The 19811-nt window shown below is 60.8% G+C and overlaps 1 pseudogene; it reads right to left on the reverse strand.

The window, feature by feature from the left end:
• Window positions 1-7098: 7098 nt before the first annotated feature.
• Window positions 7099-7942, reverse strand: LOC130042688 (adenylate kinase 2, mitochondrial-like; annotated as a pseudogene).
• Between the last annotated feature and the right edge of the window lie 11869 nt (window positions 7943-19811).

Raw genomic sequence — 19811 nt, forward strand, 5'->3', positions numbered from 1 at the left:
TGGCAGATTGAAAGACGGAACTCACCCCCAGAACACCAGGAAAGGTTTTCATTTAAATCACAATCAATCATAGTCACAACCATCCTGTTATTCGTTGATTGCCTCGAGCAGGCCCCAGTAACGTCTCCTTCGTCCTAGCCCTGAGATTTTTTTAAAAAGTGCCCTATTCAAGGCTCTTTCAGGGTTAGGAGAATGAGACCCAGCATTGTTACTGGTATTTGGCATATTGGGTACGCCACGGGGAGTTTGCCAGACTCTGCCCTGTGGGTAGGTTACATTCGGTAGCCTGCCAGTTTGTCCAAAGTTGAAATGAGATGATAAGATGTCGCGAGGCCGTGAATGCGGCCGCGTGCTTCCGGGAGCTGGGTTTTATAGTCTCTGAGTCTTGGCCATTGATGGGATTACACGGCGCCAGGGGGCCAGTTGGTGGGTGTGACCCCCGCCTACTGGAATTTGGAGGATCTGGGTGGAGGATGCTCAGCCCCGATCCGAATAGGCTTGGAGATCTCAGCCCCGGGATCTGCGTGCCCTCGTTCCTCTGCCGGTACCTTCAGGTGTGAGGAGAGTGGTCTCAGCATGGTGGTGGCTGGTTCTGGAGGTCTTCGGCTGCCGGAGCCCTGGTCTGGGCGGGGAGGGAAACTCAACCTGCTCCCCCCCAAGGGGCCCCGGCGAGGACAGTCAGGTGCGGGGGCAGGAGACTGTGCTGTTCTCTTCCGGGAGCTGGTTTTTATAGTCTCTGAGTCTTGGCCATTGATGGGATTACATGGCCCCAGGGGGCCAGTTGGTGGGTTGGTGCATTTAAAGAGTTTTTTAATTTTTTTTTTTTTTGCGTTTTGGGTCACACCGGCGATGCTCAGGGGTTACTCCTGGCTCATGCACTCAGGAATCACTCCTGGCAGTGCTTGGGGCACCATATGGGATGCTGGGAATCGAACCTGTGTCGGCCATGTTTGCTGAATGCAAGGCAAACGCCCTACCTGCTGTGCTATTGCTCCAGTCCCCTAGTTTTTTTTTTTAAATGAATGCACCATTACTTACAAAGTTATTCATCACTGAGCTTCAGGCTTAAGGTGTTCAAACATCAATCCCACCCCCCCATGTCCACTGCCCTGCACCAGTGTCCAGGGCCCCTCCCACTCCCAGACTGCCCCCGGGACAGGTGCATTTTTCAGTTTGGTGGTTGTGGTTTGGAGCTCCTGGTTCAGTGCTCTTGGTTCTGTGGTTCTGTGGATACACCACAGCACAGAGCTCAGGCGTGTGACACAGCACACGGCTCAGGTGTGTGGACACAGCACACGGCTGAGGCATGTGTGACACACTAGACTACGCAGCTCTGTACTACTGATGGGTGCGAAGCCCCTGCCCCCTGCCCCAACCCCCACACACTCCCCGCCCCCCCACCCCATCCCCCATCCTCTCCGTTCTATAATCTGGGGTCCAGGGTTGTGTAGTGCCCCCGTCGTCCCCCATGCCTGCACCCCCATCCGGTCACTCTACAGAGCATAGGTAAGTGAGCCCGTCTGGAGTCTGTCTTCTCTTGCCCCTCACTTGCCGTGGCATCCCCCAGTGCAGCGGCCGCCCGTCTCCTGCTTCCGTGCGGCCACGGGGGTCCCCTCCATGCCAGGAGACACTCCGGGAGCAGGTGCCAGGCCGATCCAAGACCCCATCGGGCAAGGTGGGGTCGCCCCCAGCCCCAGTCCTGTTCACACTCCAGGGACCGGGGCAGATGTGGGTGGTCAGGGGATGGGAACGTGTGCAGGGCAGAGGCAGGAAGGGGGGTAGCCCCAGGGGGCTCACCACGAGCCCGGGCAGGAGGCAAGACTTACAGGGGGCTTTGCAAACCTGGGCGGGAGTGGGGAGAGAAGCCCCCCAGCGCAGCAAGGGGCTCAGCGCCCCCTGCCGACGGCCACGCCAAGCCGGTGCCCGACAGAGCTGCAGCAGCCTTGACGGCACGGGGGGCGGGGGGGGGGGCAGGATTGCCAGGCCTGGCACGCGGCCACACCATGGCCACTGCCTGCTCCTGCCTCGAGTGCAGCATGGACGGGGCCAGGGGTGCGGGCCAGCCTGGTCAGCGGGTGCTGGTCCAGTGCGGCCCGGGCGTCAGGGTGTGACGGCGGCGGCGAGAGCGTTCTGGGTGTGCGGGTCCCCTGGCGCCCCGAGGGCTGAGCAGTGCCTGCGCCTGTGTGTGTGTGACTCAGCGTCTTGACAAAGGCCCCGCCTGGGGGAGCCCACGCGGGGGTCCTGGCGTCTGATGAGGAGAGGAGAGCCCTGCTCACGGTTCACAGGACCCGCCAGGGGACAGCGAGGCGGATGCCGCGATGTGAGGCTGGGGAGCGTCTGGGTGGCCCCACCATGGGCAGAGTGACATGCAAGTGGGAGCCCCTGCTCCTGCCCCCTCCTGCCGTGGCCTGAAAGTTCCACAGCTCATGGAGCCGAGCCCGGATGATCCCCCAGACGCCCATCCCCGGGGCTCCCCTAGTGGCCCTGCGGTACCCAGGCGTCCCCAAGCAGGGGCATGAGCCTTGGGGGGTCCCGCGCTGAGCCGGGTCAGTGCTCTCAGCCGTGACTAAGAACACGGACCCCCCTTTAGTCACACTCAAGACTGTGCCCCTCAGCAAGAGCTGGCACTGAGGGTCAGCTCCGTTCCCGTCACCGGCCAGGTGGGGACAGCTGGGCCCTCCTCACTGGCCAGGGAGGGACAGTCGGACCTTCCTTCTCCTCACTGACCAGGCAGGGGGTGAGACCGCCTCCTGCCCCCGGCCTGCCCCAGCTCGTGCTGCGTAAACCAGAGTGTCCACTCTGACACTGCCCCTGCCCCTGCGCCACTGGACTAGCCTGAGTTCTGGTCGCTGGGCTCTTCCCCTGGGGGGCTGACCTGAGCCCTCCCGAGCGCTGGCCTCTCTGGGCTTCTCCCAGCCCCCCGAGTGTGGAGGAGGGCGTTGCTGCCCCCGCTTGTGCGCTAGTCTGCCTTACTGAGGATGATGCTCTTGGGCCTGTCCCCCTGGCCACTTCCCCACCCACTCAGCTGGGCACAACTCGCAACGGCCGGGGGTCCTGGGCTTCCGCACGCCCCTCACCCCCCCAGTCCCTCTGAAGGAGCGCTCCTTAGGGCCCCAGATTTCATGTGCTGGCGTTGCCGGGGCGCTGACCAGTCTGGGCTGCCGTGGACAGCTCGCGCTGTGGCTAGTGTGGGCGTGGGGTTCCGTGGCACTTGAGGCTGGGAGAGGCATGGAGGACCCTGACGCCTGTGGCTGTCCCCCGCTGGGGACTCCTCCTGGCGAGGGTGGCGTTGCGGAAGCCAGAGCAATTTGTAAATAAGAAATAATTTGTGTTCGGCAAACAAAATTGGGATTTTTTTTAAAGGAGTTGGTCGCGGTGACTTTGTGAATTGTCAGGTTTCTATTTCATAAATAACAAACCAGGAATTAGGAGCGTGTCGGAAGGCATTAGCGCCCGCCTGGAAATAACAGCGATGAAACTGGAGCCAGTGAGTCAGGTGGCCGGTGCGCCTGGTACTCAGCTGTGGGTTCTCACTCCCCAGAGGTGCCCAGGAAGAGACACAGAACGATCAGTGATGTGACGGGAATGCGATTAGGAGGGAGTGAGTCTGTCTCTGTGCCCCGACGTGGCTGGCCTCTGTCCCGCTCTCAGGGAGCAGAGCCGGGCCTGGGAGGAGGACGCAGGCTCTCTGGAGGCCGAGGGTGGGTCACATGTCTTGGCTGTGCCGTGGCGGCTGGGACACAGCGCCGTCCAGCCGTGCTGCCCTCCGGGGACACCTCAGCTCAGATGTGGCAGGGGCCGCCTGGGCACCGTTGTGGAGGCAAACCCACCTGGGCCTGTTTCTGCAGGGGCAGCCTTGTGGGGCCCCTGAGGACTCGGGGTGATGCCAAAGGGTGACACGGGCCTCAGAGGACATCCTCCTGCCCTGGAAAGCAGCACTGAGCAGCACTCAGCTGTGGGAGGGAGAGACGGTTCCAGAAGGCCTCTCGTGTCGGGCCCGAGAAACACGGCAGGGGACAAGTGTCAAAGGCAGCTGGCGGTGGACAGGTGCTGAGACGTGGTGGGGTGGGGTGGACGCTGTGAGGGGAGGGGCCCTCTGTGCAGGAAACCCACCACCGGGCTGTCAGCCACGGCAATTCAGAGAAGCAGAATCCCAGCCCTGACCAAGCCGGCTGTGGTTCTACCCCCATGGCTGGGCTTGCCAGAGCACGGGGCTGGGGACAGCTCGTGGGGGCCACGGAACCTTCCAGCAGAGCCTCCACTGGCCTGTGTGCTGAGCCAGGACGGGTGGGTGTGGCGCCCAGGCCAAAGGGTGGAATCCTCAGGCCAGAGGGAGGAGGCAAGCCAGCCACGTGTACGCCTCAGCCCCGCGTGGGAGCGTGGAATAAGCCCTGACACTGTCGGGTGTGTGGTCCCCAAACCAAAAGATAAACAACAGAGAATAACCACGTGTGTTCCTGCAGTCAGACATTGGTTCTCTCTTTTTCTGGAGTGTGGGGGGGGGTCACACCCAGCGATGCTCAGGGGTCGCTCCCGGCCCTTCCCATTCGCCTTGGACCCGGGCAGGGCTGTGTGTGCTTATTTCACGGAGCAAACACAGCCCCACCGTGGGCGCCGTGGGTGCTGTGGCTGTGGGCGCCGTGGCCGTGGCGCTCGGCAGGGGCCAGAGAGGTTAGACTTGCCCGGTCTGCGTGTGGGGGTTGGGTCAGCAGTTCTGACCGAGGGTCACACTCCGCCTGGCCTCCCGCTCCCCACCGTGCTCTTGGCGGTTACTGGTGCTGCCTTGATCCAAACCCCAGCCGAGAAGCAGGTCCACCCGGACAGGGACGATGGCTGGTCAGAACTGAACTGTCTTGGCGTGAAACCTGCTTCCCGGGCATCGATTCCTTTTTGACGTGAAGGTCTTAGAGGGTCTCGGGACCCAGTCATGTCCCCGTGCTCCGGGGCAGGCGAGGAAGGGAGCCAGCGTGTTGATTCCTCGGACCTGCCCTGAGGCCTCAGTGGGGCTGGCGCGGCCGTGGGCCTCATCAGGTCGCTCTTCCTTCCCGCTGATGTAAAAAAAGAAGCGAGAAGGACCCTCATTCCGAAAGGCGACTGTGCCTCCTCACACCTGCTCAGGTCCCCACACTTGGGCGACGCCAAAGCCCGCAGGTGTTTCGGCTGTTTTTAGCTTCTCAGCAACCTTGAGGCCAGAAGGGGAGAGACGCCCTAAGACGGCTGAGGCAGAGTGAAGGTTCTCGGGGCGGAGGGCGCTCGCTTGGCATGACGTCAGCCGCATTGGCTCCTGGCCCTGAGCGCTGCCAGCTGTGGCCCCAAACAAAACAGCACAACGGAGATGCCAGACTCGCGCGCACAGGGCGGGGGGCCAGGCTGGAGGCAGGAGCCGGCCAGGGCCGTGCCTAGAGGCGCAGACGCTCAGGGCAGCCTTAGCGGTCGGCCCCGCCACCCATCCACAGCCTCAGGCTTCCAGGGAATGATGGCGCAGCCTGGAATACTCAACAAGCAGCTTCTCAGCGTCTCTCTTTGACAATTGGGGCAACAAATTTGTGTGAGCGTCTGGGTATCTGTGAGAATACTCTACGTATCTCTGTATCTACCTTCATTTTTTGGTTTCTAGAGTTTTCTCTTCAGCAGCTTGGTGAATTCCACAGTGGATGACAACTGCACGTAGAACCAGCACCCGATGGACAAAGATAGCTTCCCGCACCCCAGCACGTCCTCTCACGCACACGTCCGTAAACTCTCTTGTCCCGAAAGAACTTCCGTTTGACACTGCTAACGGCACACACGGTTTCCTCTGCCTTCGTGCTTTGTCTCCGTTGGTCGTGTCTGTGTCCTCCCTCGTACCCAGGATTTGGGTCCACTCTGTGAGCCTGACCATCGCGTGTCTTTGAGGAGGGTGTCTTGGTGCTTCTGCAGGTGGGCAGGCACCCTGGGTGGGCACGGCAGCCCAGAGGGACATGCTCTTCTGCCAGTGGCGTTGCTGGGAGTTTCCAGCACGGGGTCCCGTGAGCTGCGGTGACTGGGTTTGCCTTTGGTGAACACACGCAAGCACTGTGGTGGGCACCTTCCTGGGAGATGAACTGTGTCAGAAGGAGCACACGTCTGCGGTCAGAAGGAACACGCGTGTGCGGTTTTAGGGGCTAACGCCACTCTGCCAAGGTGGTTGTAACCGTGACTCATAAGACACATGGCCTCAGTTTGCTCCACATTCTTTCCAAATTCCTTTTGTTTTGGGGCGTGTGCAGTGCCGACGGCAGCCCGGCTTCCTGCGTGCTGCGTGCTGGGCCTGCACTCCGCCTGCCGGGCTCTCTGGCTCTGCTCTGTGTTTTTTTTTTTTTTTTTACAAGCTTTTAATAGACTTTATTGAAGTAGGGGCCAAAACAAGGCAGCATTTGGTCTGTTAGGAAAGGCATCTCATTGAAAATACGTCACAGAGCTGTCGAGCAATCCCAGTCACGGAATTCGAGAGTGGAAAAGACAATCTTTGGATGCTGCTGTAAGTATACCCGCTGAGTTACTGAAGAGTCTTTTCGTACATCATGGACAGAGGCAAGAGCAGAGTATCATGGCAGGTGCCGGGGGTGGATGGGGGGCTCTTGAAAGCTCCCCCACCGGGACAGGTAGATTGGTCAATAAGTGTTTTAAGTCGGAGGGCAGTGAGGCCTATATGCACCCCATCGACTCTAGTAAACTTGATCGGGAGTCTTGCTGCCCCCAGAACACACCCAAGGATCACTTCCACTTGTGGAGATGGATTTTTCAGACCTCACAGCATGGATAGCGAGGTGGGGCATCAACCCTCCCTGTTCAAGGTACGGGGAGACAGGAAGACTCGCTCTCCTGCACTCCTGAGCTGGCAGCCCATGAGGCTCGGAGATCAAAGTTGAGGCCGTAAGGTATTGCTTAAGAACATACAGTGACCAGTCCAGAGGACGCGAAACCATGATTCCTGCGAAGCAATACTGCGTCTCCCTAGTTCCACTTCTACCCTCCAATCGGCTTTCCAAAATAATGGTCAGTACTTGACTTCACTGTGGTCTGTAGAAGGCTCATCACAACACTGCTGCCCCCCTCCCCCTCCTCCCGTTGCCTCGCCACTCCTCCCTCCCCGGCCTCACCCTGCCCGCCCCTGCCCTCCGCCCAGCACCTAAGAGCAGGGATCACGCCGAGGGGTGATGAGCAGTGGTGGTCTCGCCTGGCCTTCTGTTACTAGGATGTGGCTTCGGAGAAGGCTGCTAGGATGCTCGCGAAGACGACATCAGGGGTCTGGGAGGCATCGATGGCAGAGTGGATGCCCGTTTGCGGTAGTACTCCGTGAGGGGGGTGGTCTGTGTGTGGTAGGATTCAGCCGGATCTCCAAGGCCTTCTCATTATCGTCTGATCGGCGGACCAGAGGCTCCCCCGTGATATCGTCCTTCATGGATTCCTTCGGGGGGTTGAACTCCTCGTGGCAGGAACGGCCACTCGCTGGATGAATCAGCCTTCCTGTGATCTTCCGGATCAGCAGAGAGTCGGGGATGCTGAACTCGATCACAGAATCCAGCTTCTCTTTCGTCTCCTTCATGAGGTCATCGAGCATTTCTGCCGGCTTCACAGTCCGAGGGAAGCCGCCGAGGAGGAAACCGTTTCTGCATGGTGGGGTCTCCAAATTCTTCTCGATGAGTTCCACGACCATTTCGTCACTCACCAGCTTCCGGTCGTCCATCGTGGCCTTCAGCTTTTTCCCCAGCTCTGACCCAGAAGCCACCATCGCCCTCAGCATGTCCCCGGTAGCTCAATGGCAGACACCGAAGTTTTTGGCTAATTTGGGTGCCTGGGTGCCCTTGCCAGCCCCCGGCGGCCCCAGCAGCACGGCTCGGATGCCCCTCGGGTACTCGTCAGCGTGTGTGTGCGTGGACACGTGGGGAGCCATGGCCGCGGGTCCCTCGCTGCTCCAGCCGCCGGCCTGCTCTGTGTTTTTAGTGAGTACGTCGAACTCGTTCACCTTCTCGTTCTCTCGGGAACGCAGCGGGGTTCGAGCTTTGCTGAGCGCGAGGCCGGGCACCTGAACATCTCGATGAAGTCACCGCGACTGACAAGCTTGCACGGTTGCGCTTTGGGCATGAATGTTCCAGCCCACGGCCCACCACCAGTGTCAACTTCCCCCACCGGTGTCCAGGTATCCGGTGTCCTCCTGCCACCTTGACAGGGACCCTTCCAAGTTCGAGAGTCGGGGTCTCTGGCTGGGGATTTGGCCGAGCACGCGCTACACTGCCCTGCGCCCTCGGGCCCTGGCCGCGGTCCCCGTGGCTTCTCTCCTGTCTCCTGTCTCCGCCTGCTCTGTTTCTTCCCTTCCCTGTCCTCCTCCTGACATCAGGGCATCTCGGCACCCCGCAAACCATGGCATCCCTCGTCCCGTTATTCTCAGGACCACTCAGGAGCAATCCCGCCTGCGTTATCCTCCCTCTGGCCAGCCTCGTGTGACATGTCTGCGGTTCCACCCGCGTTGCCGCAGATGGCGTGTCCGTCGTTCCTTCCAGCTGAGTAGTGAGTTACCGCCTCTCCATGACCCCTCATGGGTCACGGGTGGTTCCAGACCCTGGCTATTGCGCTGAGCACACAGTGAGACAGGTGTGCGTCCTTTGGGGGAAAGTTCTTCTGTCCTGGGTGGAGACGCAAACGGGGCTCCTGAGAACCCCCGTAGTGGTTCCCGCAGGGGTCGGCCAGACACGTGGCCACTGGGCGCTTACTGACTCTGTCTCCCGCAGCCGACGACCGTGTCCTTCGCGTCATTCGAGCCTTCTCTTTGCTCCGATGTGCAGGGCTCTTCATGCGTTCTGGAGGTTGAGCCCCCGTTGAGTGGACTTTGCTCCCACCCTCTGCATCGGGTTTGTCCTCCGGAAGGAAGTCGTCTTTAGAGGAACAAAAGTTCTTCATTTGAATAAGCTGATGGCTGCCTTTCACGCTAGCCTCTCTTCTCTTGCCTTTGTAAGAAATCTGCCTGTTCCCAGGTTATGAAGATGTTTTCTACAGTTCCCCCACAGAGCCTTATGTAACACCATTTGCATTTAGATCTGCAATCCATCTGGCATTGATTTTTTCCCCTATTGTACGCCGAGGTCAGAACCTTTCGATTCTTTCCAGGTATGAATTGCCTGACAGCGTTCTCTCCGCTGCAGTGTAGTGGGACCTTCTGTCTAGCCCAGAGGGATGTATGCCTGTGTGCATACACATCTTCATAGATGGATGCATGCACACACACGTGTAGGCACACATACACGTCATGTAAAGCACACATGTGATCACACGTGCACACATGCATTTACACGTGCACATGTAACGCATGGCGCCCGTTGCAGAGCAGACATGTGTTGCTGCATGTGGATGTGCATATGAGCATGCACACGTGTTTTACATGCACCACTCTATGTGCTTATGTCCATGAGCAAGCGTGTGTGTTTACATGTGCACGTGTAGTGCTGTGTGTGTGTGTGTGTGTGTGTCCCTTTGGCCCGAGAAACTCTTTGACTTTCTTGCCCAGGATTCGGGGGTGCAGGGCTCTAACCGGGCGGATGTTCCCTGTGTGCTCATCAGGAAAAGGTGTTTCTGACCCCGGACGAGGCAGACGGCGAGCAGAGTGTGTGGGCGCGGCCGATGCTGCATCTGGGCGAGGTCGGGAACTCGGGGTGCAGGGGAGCAGCGTGGGCAGGGTGGGCTCCCGGGGGCTCCTGCTCTGGCCACACCACTGTGTTGAGTAGCAGTGGCTCAGGGCACAACAGCGGGCATGTGCATGTGTATAGGTGTGTGTGTATGCATGTGTATGTGTGTCTGTGCTTGCGTGCATATGTGTGTGTGTGTGTGAGAGAGAGAGAGAGAGAGAGAGAGTGTGAGCCACCTTTGTCCAGGGGAGCTGGGTGCTCAGGCGGGCCGCTCTCGGCGACCCTGACGGGGCAGTGGGGACAGGGCGGAGAGGAGGGTCCGGCCTCCTCCCGTCTCTCAGCAGCCGGAGGTGGTGTCGGTTCTTCCGGAGCCTTCGTGCCCACAGACTCACCATCCCCTTCCCTGTCTCTGCACCATGGTGTCGGCCAGGCTTCGGGGAATGTCCCGGTGCCCCCAGCTCCGCTCTCCAGGCTCGTGTTGCCAGCGTCAGTGTCACGAAAGTCTCCATCTAGTGTCCAGGTGCCATGAAGGCTCCGTGCTGGGGTTGTGTGAGGGCGGGAGGAGAGTCCCCCAGGCCCAGGCTTGGGCCCTGGCCACGGGCGAGGAGACTCGGTGTGTCGCGGGGCCCACCCGGGGTCTGGGGAGGAGACAGGCGGGGGGAGGGGACGCATGACAGGCACGGCACGAGCTCTGGCCGTGACAGGGGCAGGTGGGCGCTCAGCCTGGGCCCGTGTCAGGACAAGAGAGGGGGACGCGGGGACCAGCTCGCCAGGCCGGGCCCAGCACCGTCCGTCTGTCTCACTCCCCCGTCTGTGTCCCCGGGCAAGCTGCTTGCAGTGAGGCTCAGCCTGTAGCCGCAGGTGACCAGAGGCCCAGTGGGTCCCGTGGGGGTCCCCAACATGTCCCCAGTCTGACAGCTGACACCTTTGCCCTCGTCTGCCTCGACTCCCCCCTCCCCCGACTCCCCCTCTCTGTCCCCCCGCCCCACCACTGAGGTGCCCCCAGGCCTGCGTCTCCTCCCAGGGTGCTGTGGGAGAGTCCAGGCGACAGAAACCCAGCGAGGACAGAGCCCTGCCGGATCCTGAGTGTGGGCGTGAGCTGTGCCTGCCGGGCTCACAGTCACCTGGTGGCTCAGGGCCAGGGGCTGAGTGGGCGGGGACCCTCCCCTCTGTCTCCGTCACATGTGGGGCTGCATCCCCCGGGCGCTGGGATCTGGGCCTTTCTCCCTTCGGGCTCTGCTCCCCAAGGCCTCAGCTGCCGGGCTCTGGCTGGCGTGTCCCCGTGCCCAGCTCATGCCCACAGGGCCCTGGGCCTGGGCTCTGGGTGCCAGTCTCTGTTCTGGGAGCTCACGGAGGGGGACAGCCTAGATCCCTGCTCTCCGTCACGTGGCCGCAGTGGATCCCCAGGAAGGGCAGGGACCCGTGGGGAGGGGCTTCTTGGCCCAGGGGGAGGCGCCTCCGGGGGGTGCTCGCAGGCCTGCTCGGGGTGAGACATCTCTCCAGAGTTGCATACTGTCGCTGAGCCGTGAACACAAATGCCCCTGCCGTGGCTGCCCCGTGGTGGGCAAGCAGGGAGACGGGGCATCGTGCGCCCAGGACTTGGCAAGGAGCCAGGGCTCCTGAGCACAGGCACAGTCAAGTGATGGCCACGTCATGGCCGGCGCTGGCCTGGCTGGGTCAGAGCAGGGTCCCCGGCACCAATTGCCCAGCCTTCCTGCAGTGGCCTGGTCCCTTTGCTGGGCCTGGGGAGGCACACGGGGTCCTGGCACAGTCACTGGTGTGGAGAGTATCGCCCACCCACGGGCCACAGCCCACGCGGAATTTGGGATCCGGGAAGGCAGAAGCTCCCTGGAGTGGAAGGAAAGGGTTGAAGGTGCTCCCGGAGGCAGGACCCGGGAAGAGAGTGTGAGTGGGGAGGCCGCCCTCCCTGAACATGGAGGAACGATACATTGGAGAAGGAATGAATGATGCATCGGAGAAGGAATGAATGATACACTGGAGAAGGAATGAATGATACGCTGGAGAAGGAATGAAAGAGGAATGAATGACACACTGGAGAAGGAATGAATGACGCACTGGAGAAGGAATGAATGGAGTATTGGAGAAGGAATGAATGATGTATTGGAGAAGGAATGAATGACGCACTGGAGAAGGAATGAATGGCGTATTGAAGAAGGAATGAATGATGTATTGGAGAAGAAATGAATGATGCACTGGAATGGATGATGCATTGGAGAAGGAATGAATGATGCACTGGAATGGATGATGCATTGGAGAAGGAATGAATGATGCATTGGAGAAAGAATGAATGACACACTGGAGGACTAATGGATGATGCACCGGAGAAGGAATGAATGATACACTGAAGAAGGAACAAATGATGTATTGGAGAAGGAATGAATGACTCATTGGAGAAGGAATGAATGACGCACTGGAATGAATGATGCACTGGAGAGTGAATGAATGATGCACTGGAGAAAGAATGAATGGCACACTGGAGGACGAATGAATGGCGTGTTGGAGAAGGAATGAATGGCGTGTTGGGAGTGAATGAATGATGCGTTGTTTTCGGCGAGTAGGCGGGCACAGAGGCAGAGTCGCGCGTGTCACGGGGCCGCGGCGGTGCTCACCGGCTCTGGGCACGAGGGCGAGGAGCCTCTTGAGAGCAGGTTCTGGGGCCGAGGTTGCTCTTCCGGGAGCGACTGCTCACGTCCGCTCGTCCCTTGGGGCTGCTGGGCCGGGCTGGGCCGTCGAGGCCTGAGAGGGGCGGGGCGGGGGCCACACAGGAGCCTCGCTGAGCCAGGGCCGCCTCTCTGGCCGGTTCTGCTGCGGCCGGCACCCGGCCACCTGACCCCGAGGGACCTGACCCCGCCCAGCGGGAGACACGGGCGATGGGTTCCCGGGAAACCTACGGCCACACCCGCCCGTCCCGAGCAGGGGCCACCCCCACCCGGCCCCGAACCCCGGATCTGCCCGAGTCTGTTAGTCCCTGTGAGTCTCAGGACTTGGGGCGGGGCCTGGGTGTGGACAACACGGGTGAGCTCCCGACTGCCCACGGCAGTGGCAGGATGACTAGCTCCGGGCCACCTCTGCGTCCCGGGCACCCATGAGGATCCGCTTGAGTAAGATCACCCCGAAGGTGAAGGTGTGCCCAGCTGCTCCTGCCCCCGGAAGCCCCTTCTGTGGAGGAGAAAACTTAACAGTCCCCTGGGCCCCACCAGGCACAGAGGCTGGGGCTGAGTGGCCTCTGCGGGACCACAGACGGGGCAGGAACCGCCAACGAGGCTGCCCACGGGAGCGCACGGAGGGTCAGGGAGCAGCCAGAGACGGTCACCGTCCCGCCCGTCTTAAAGACAGGCGGAGGAAAGCCTGGGAAGGCAGTGCCTCGAAATATTAGTGTGCAAAAATGATTATACGCGTCATTTAGGCCTGCTAACAGGGCGCAGGGCTGGCCAGTCCGGGCTGCTGAAACATCTGCCCCGCGTCGTGCTTGAAAACCAGTTCTGGGGCTGCCTGTTATTAGACAGAGAGCGGGCGGGGGGCAGAGAGGGAGGGAAAGAGGAGAGAGAGAGAGAGAGAGAAAGAGAGAGAGAGAGAGAGAGAGAGAGGAGGGGGAGGGAGAGAAAGGAAAGAAAGAAGGAGAAACAGGAGAGGGAAGTATGAGAGAGAAGACAGGAGGGGCGAGAGAGAGGGAGAGAAAAGACAGGCGAGAGGGAGAGAGGACGAGGCTATTACCGGAGGGGACGGTGTCCTGCTACCCAGCCGGGCTGCGTAGTGACCAGCCCCAGCCCGACGGCCTTCGCGGCGGCCGGCTAACTCTGAGTTAGTGCCAGCCACCCTGCCCCCGCCTGGCCAGCACTGACCTGCATACACACGGTGTGGCCTGCTGGGCCGTGCAACTTCTCAGCCTCACCAACACTCACAGGAACAGAAACCAGCTTGGCCCATCCTGTGCCCCGGGACCTCCAGGAGCCCCGGGACCCCCCAGCCTGCTCCGCTGTCTCAGTTCTCACCCCCCACGGGAGCCTCAGTCTCCCTGCAGCGGGAGGAGAGTTCGCGGCACTCACTCCGCCAAGGAGCCACACCATTGGCCGCGCCTCCCCCAAGGGCCCAGACCCTCGTGGAGGGCGTGGCCCGACCCTGCGAGCCCAGAGATTCCAGAGAAGACCCTGCGGGGACCCCAGTGTGGCCCCTTCTCCGGCAGTCAGTCGGGAGCCAGATTCGCGGATTGCGTTTTCTCAGCTTGACGCAGACAGAAGAGAAGAGTAAGGGGCGTGCTAGGTGGACTTCAGCCGGGCCCCCCCTCTCCTGAGCCTTCCTGAAGGGGGCCTGGGGCGGCTGCGGTGCAGGGGTGGGGGTGGAGGGCCCTGTAGACCCAGGGCCTGGCTCTGGGGTCTCGGCGCAGCCAGCTCGGCCTGTGCGTGGGAAGGTGTCAGTGAGGGCATCTCAGGCTGAGCCTGGTGAGCACTGTGAGTGGGGGTGGGGTGGGGTGGGGTGGGGGTGGGGCATGGGCCCTGCCTGAACGCTCCAGGGTCTCCAGCCCCGGGGCTTCCCCCGACACCTTCCTGCTGTGGCCTCTGTGCACTCCCCGTGCGGGTTTCTGTCGTCCAGAGGGATTCTGTGTGTCCACGGGATCAGCTCCTCCCGTGACCCCTGCCGGGTCCGTCCCCGTGTGCTGCCCCCTACCCCAGGAGCTTGTTTGTCTTCCCCTGACCGTGGGGGCCGGGCCTGGGGCACCCGGGGCTGGAGGCGGTGTCCCTCCCCTCGCAGCTGGCTTTCCCCTCCGCCTCCCAGTGACAGGGCATAAAATGGATTTTCTAATTAGTTTTCTCTCCCCGACTTGCACTGTCTTATTGCTTTAATCTGTCTCCGGTGAGATCCACAGACAGTGTCGTGCGCACACGGAGCTTCAGAACGCGCCTCCAGGAAAGCCGCAGGGACAGCAGGCGCGGGGGGCGGGGGAGCGGGGGGTCCGGTCGCCTCAGCACACGGGGACACAGGGAAACTATTTCGAGGCTCTCCCCTGACGGCTTCTCAAAGTGGCCCCCAGAGTTGCCCGGGATATTTGTAACCAGACGGCCCAGTTACCCCGACCAGCTTCAGGTTCTTTGTCTTTTGTTTTTTTGGTTGTCGTTGTGTTTGTTTGGGGCTAACTCCTGGCTCAGTGCTCAGGGAACCACCTGTAGGGCCGGGGATGAGCCCGGGTCATCTGGCGGGAAGACCTCCGACCTCTTGCCCCTGCTTGGAGTTTTCTAGGCAGGACCAGCTGGTGAGTCCTTTGCAAGTAGCCCTCAACTCGTTTCCCCCAATTTTGGAAACCCCAACCCCAGCGCGCGATTCTGGATCCAGTCAAGGGCCGGGACAGTGGGAGAGCGGAGCCCCCTGGGGTCCGCACTCGAGGGGGGAACCTTGTTAGCTGTGAGTGAGCCTTGCTCCCCAAAGCTGTGAGCAAGGGGGCGCATTGTCCGAGACCCTCGAGAGGCTCGTGGGGGGTCAGGGACCCCGGCTGAGTTTACAGACGGGCAGTTGGTCACTCACGTTCCCTGGGCTGGCCTGGGCAGGGACGCCAGGATGCGCAGGGATGTGGCCGTGCCCAGGTCTGGGTGAGTGGGCAGCGACAGGACATGCCAGTGGAGCCAAGGGACCTCCAGGCAGGGGCAAGGAGGGCCGGGCCTCAGGGAGGTGGGGAGTCTCGCTGAGATGAGCTGAGGAGTCAGCCGGCCTGGCGTGCCCGGTGGAGGCTGGTTTGACTTTCTAGATGAAAGAGACTAGAAGTCTGTTCTTCGTTTTTTTTTTTTTTTTGGTCACACTTGGCAATGCACAGGGGTCACTCCTGGCTCTGCACTCAGGAATTACCCCTGGCAGTGCTCAGGGGACCCTATGGGATGCTGGGAATCGAACTTGGGTTGGGCCGCGTGCAAGGCAAACTCCCTACCCACTGTGCTGTCGCTCCAGCCCCTGGAAGACTGTTCTTAGGAGGGGTCAACTCAGGAAGACGCAGGGTACGTGCCAGGGACGGGACACACGGAGTACTTGGCGTCAGAGGCCAGGCTAGCTGGTGACCACACAGCGGGGCGATAGAGGAGGGCGTGTCCGGTTGGAGCCGGGGCCTCTGCAGGGGACGGAAGGACATAGGCAGGGCGGAGGCAGGGCCCGCGTGTGGCCAGACCCAGGGCCCAGGTCTCCCCACCACCCCCCGGCCCAGGGCGCCGCTGCCCCACTCGTTAACCCGCAAGGGAGCCCGCGGCTGCAGGCCCGTCTCTCGAGGCTGCCTGACCGTGAAATAAGAACCGGGAGGGAAACATCTTGGAAAGTCACAACCATCGCCCCCTTACGATGGCCACGCGTGGCGGCCGGGGGTGAGGCGGGACCTGCAGTTCATTAAATCTCCCTCTGCGGCTGCGCGGGGCTTGGCGGGCACGGCTGCTGGCATCTGTGTCTCTGGAGGAGACCAAGCGCCCGTTTGGCGTCACGGCGGGAGGGGAGTCTCCTATTTCCAGCGAAGCAATAAAAAAGAGCAATCTCTCTCGGAGCCGGCTCCGGAAGACGGGATTCTCGTGAAAATCGTGACTGAGGCGTGAGCATATGGGCAGCACAGGCGTCCTCCTCGGCGCCCTGCTGGGGAGGGGGCCCCCGCCGGCCACAGTGGATGGATGCCAGAGAACGCCGAGCCTGTGGGGGCTCAGGCAGAGTGTGTGGGAACTGCATCCATACTTGCAGGTTCGAGCAGTGGCGGGAGGCTTCTTCTCTGGGGCCCTGCAGCTCCCAGTGAGACCCTCTTCCTCCAGGGGGGCCGCCCAGACTTCTGCGGCCTAGGACTTACTAAGACACTTTCTCCTGCAAATGCATTGGCGGTGGGGGGGGGGGGGCGGTTTGGCAGAGCCCAGTGGGGCTGAGCAGGGCTGGGAGCTCTGGGACTTCTTTTTTTTTTTCCGCTTTTTTTGGTCACACCTGGTGATGCTCAGGTGTTACCACTGGCAGTGCTCGGGGACCCTATGGGATCCCCACTGTGCTGTCACTCCAGCCCCCCCGGCTCTGGGACTTCTAAGCCTCGAAATGACAGACAAGTTCAAGTCTGTCCCAAGCTCTGAAGGTCCGTAGGCCCTTCTGCCGCATCAGTGTTTACGGGAGGTGGAGGGATGCCTGTTCCCTCACCAGCTGGTGCTCAGACCCCCTCCACACTGGGGAAGGGAACTGCATCTCACAGGGATGGGCCCGTCCAGGGGGCTTCTCTGATTCCATCCTGTGGGTGAGGCGAGTTTAGAGAAGACAAACACTCAGGGAAGCTTGCAGGGAAACTCTGACCCTCCCAGGACCACAGGCACCCGAGCTGGGCCGTGGACTGACGTGATGAGCTCCCTGGCATCCTGGGATGGGGCTCTGCCCTCCTGGGGACACGCCGAGTGCCTCAATAAGCATTTGGGGATTGATTCATTACGGGGGAGGGAGGGCGGGCGTGTGGCATCTGCCGCCCAGCACAGGGGCTGATGAGCTGGACCAGATAGGGGGGGTCAGAGCCTGAGGCCATCGGTGTGAGCAAGCCAGGAAGGGAGGCAGGAGAAGGCTCTGAGGCAGGAAGGAGAAATGGGATGGGGGGGCAGGAAGGGGGACGGAGGGCAGGGGTTTGCAGGAAGGGGGATGGAGGAAGGGAGGATGGAGGAAGGGAGGATGAAAGACAGAGATGCAGGAAGGGGGACGCAGGGTGAGGAATGCAGCGAACACAGACCAGAATGAGGCAGAGAGAAGGGCCAGAGGCAGCTGAGCACCTGAGTGTCGGCCTCACGGTGTGGGCCTGAGAAATCCGGATGGGCAGAAGCAGAGGGACTGGGGGACCATCGGAGAGACTCTTCTGTGGAGATGGACTTGCACAGGGCTGCACAGACACGTGCAGGGCCCCGATGCCCAGCGTGTGCAGTGACTGGACTTGAGTGGACACGTGTGCTGGGCCCCAATGCCCAGTGTGGTCCACAAAGACAGCGGTAATTTATTTTAATCATGGAGGCTGCTAGGAGACGAGCTCTTGATCACTTTGCTGCACAAAGCAGACGATGATGACGTGGCAGGATCAGCCCTCGCCCGAGCCGACCACCATCTTACGGGGTGTAAATCTCTCCGGCCAACACGCTGTGTCTCGTATTCACAGAGTCACGTGTGCAACAGGGTCCGATGAGAGGGCAGGGCAGGGTTGGGGGGAGCAGGAGGTGGGTGGCAGCTTTCCTGGGCATGCCTCTGTGGGCCCAGACCAGGGTGCCGGGTGCCTGGCCGGATTCTCCCCCTCAGCCTCCTTCCAGGGAGCTCACGCATGGGGCTGTCACCGAGGGGACATGAGGCTGCACCAGGCATCCCTCATGGGGCAAAGACCCAGGCGGAAGTTGCTCCTTGAAGCAGCAGGGTGGCAGGTGTGGGCCGGCAGCACCATGGACAGTGGCACGACTCAGCGCCCCATCACCCCATCCCCCTTCCGCAGCCCCCAAGCACCCCACACAGGCCCCCTAGTTATTCCTCCTAATTAAGGTTCTGCCTTCTGTTCTCTCTGGTATATCTATGCTCCGGGGCTCCCGTGTATCTTGGTTTACCCCAAGACCGTCTGGGAGACACACATTCAGCAAGGGAGCGGCACAGACAGCTGCCCCCTTTGCCCAAGTCGACTTCGTGTGCGGAAACCCCAAGGACCACTGGAACGGGCAGCACAGAGGACGCTTGGTCAGAGCCGGCCTCGCCTGCATGGAGGGACCCGCAGAGCTCAGGTGGGCGGCACGGCGGAGGGGACAGTGGGACAGAGCCCCAGCAGGTGGGCGGGCGGGCCGGCAGGGAGCACGGGAGCTCCTGGGGCAGTTCCGGCCCCTGCTGTCTCCTTCCCCGGCCGAACTCTGTTGCAGTGTAGACCCCGGCTGAGGCTCACGGGCAAGGCGTGTCGGGGGTAAGTGGCATCAGGGAACAGCTTCAAACTTTGTGTCATTCATACCGCGTCTTATTCTACTGCTGTTGGGGTGACATTAGCTTCCAAGAGTGTAAGTCTTTCACAGGTCTTGGGGTGCAGTGTTACTCGCCACATGCCATGCCCACCTCCAAAGTGCCCCACTGCCATCCACCCCTGCAGGGCCTCCTGGCCTCCGCTGTCACTGGGGTCAGGGTTCGCGCCCGCTGGGCGTTTTGGCTTCATTTACTCTGTTCCCTTACGCCCCACATGAGAGCGAGGCCACTGGTGTTTGTCTCCACAGACCCACCCACTTCTAGTCATCTGTACCAAGAAGCGAGATGTCATCTACTCATCTGGCGTATACTTCATCGGAAATTTCCTATACTTCACCCCACATCAGCTGTGATGCTTCCGAGTCTCATGGTCAGTGGGGGAGATGGGTGACATAACACAAAACCACATTTTTTAAATTAAAAATTAATTTTGGGGGGCTGGAGTGACAGCAGAGAGGGTAGGGTGTTTGCCTTGTACGCGGCCAACCCGGGTTCCATTCCCAGCATCCCATATGGTCCCCTGAGCACCACCAGGGGTAATTCCTGAGTGCAGAGCCAGGAGTGACCCCTGTGCATTGCCGGGTGTGACCCAAAAAGCAAAAAAAAATCGATTTTTAAATTTTATAGAGTAGTTCACAATATTTGATTATGTTTAATATTCAAACATCAATCCCACCACCATGACACCTTCCCACCACCATGTTTTGGGTGTTTCCACCCAATCTCAACCCCTGCCCCAAAGCAGAACCAAAATAATATAATATTTCCCTCTGAGAATGGCCACCTCCTACTTTGAAGCCCATCAAGTGTGGCGCGCTACTCTTGGAGTGTGGGTAGGGGGTGTCCTGTGAAGTGTCACGGCCACAAGGTCCAGGGAAAGGTCCTCCCAAGTATGTGGAAAACAGCCATGAGCAAGGTGGCGGTTGGGTTCTGGAGATTTTCAGCTGCCTGGGGGTGGCACGGTGGAGGGGACAGTGGGACAGAGCCCCAGCAGGTGGGCGGGCAGGACGGCAGGGAGCACGGGAGCTCCTGGGGAAGTTCCGGCCCCTGGGGGTGGGGAGGGGCCTCACCCACGCCCCTCTGGGGCACCCTGAATGAAGCAACCTGGCGTAGGGTCTGGCGGCAGCGTGGTTATGGCAAGTGTCACCATGGATGGGGATGACCCCCCCCATGGGCAGGGATGACCCCCCCATGGAC

This window comes from Sorex fumeus, unplaced genomic scaffold (genome assembly GCF_029834395.1).
Source record: "Sorex fumeus unplaced genomic scaffold, SorFum_2.1 ptg000107l, whole genome shotgun sequence".
Lineage (NCBI taxonomy): Eukaryota > Metazoa > Chordata > Mammalia > Eulipotyphla > Soricidae > Sorex > Sorex fumeus.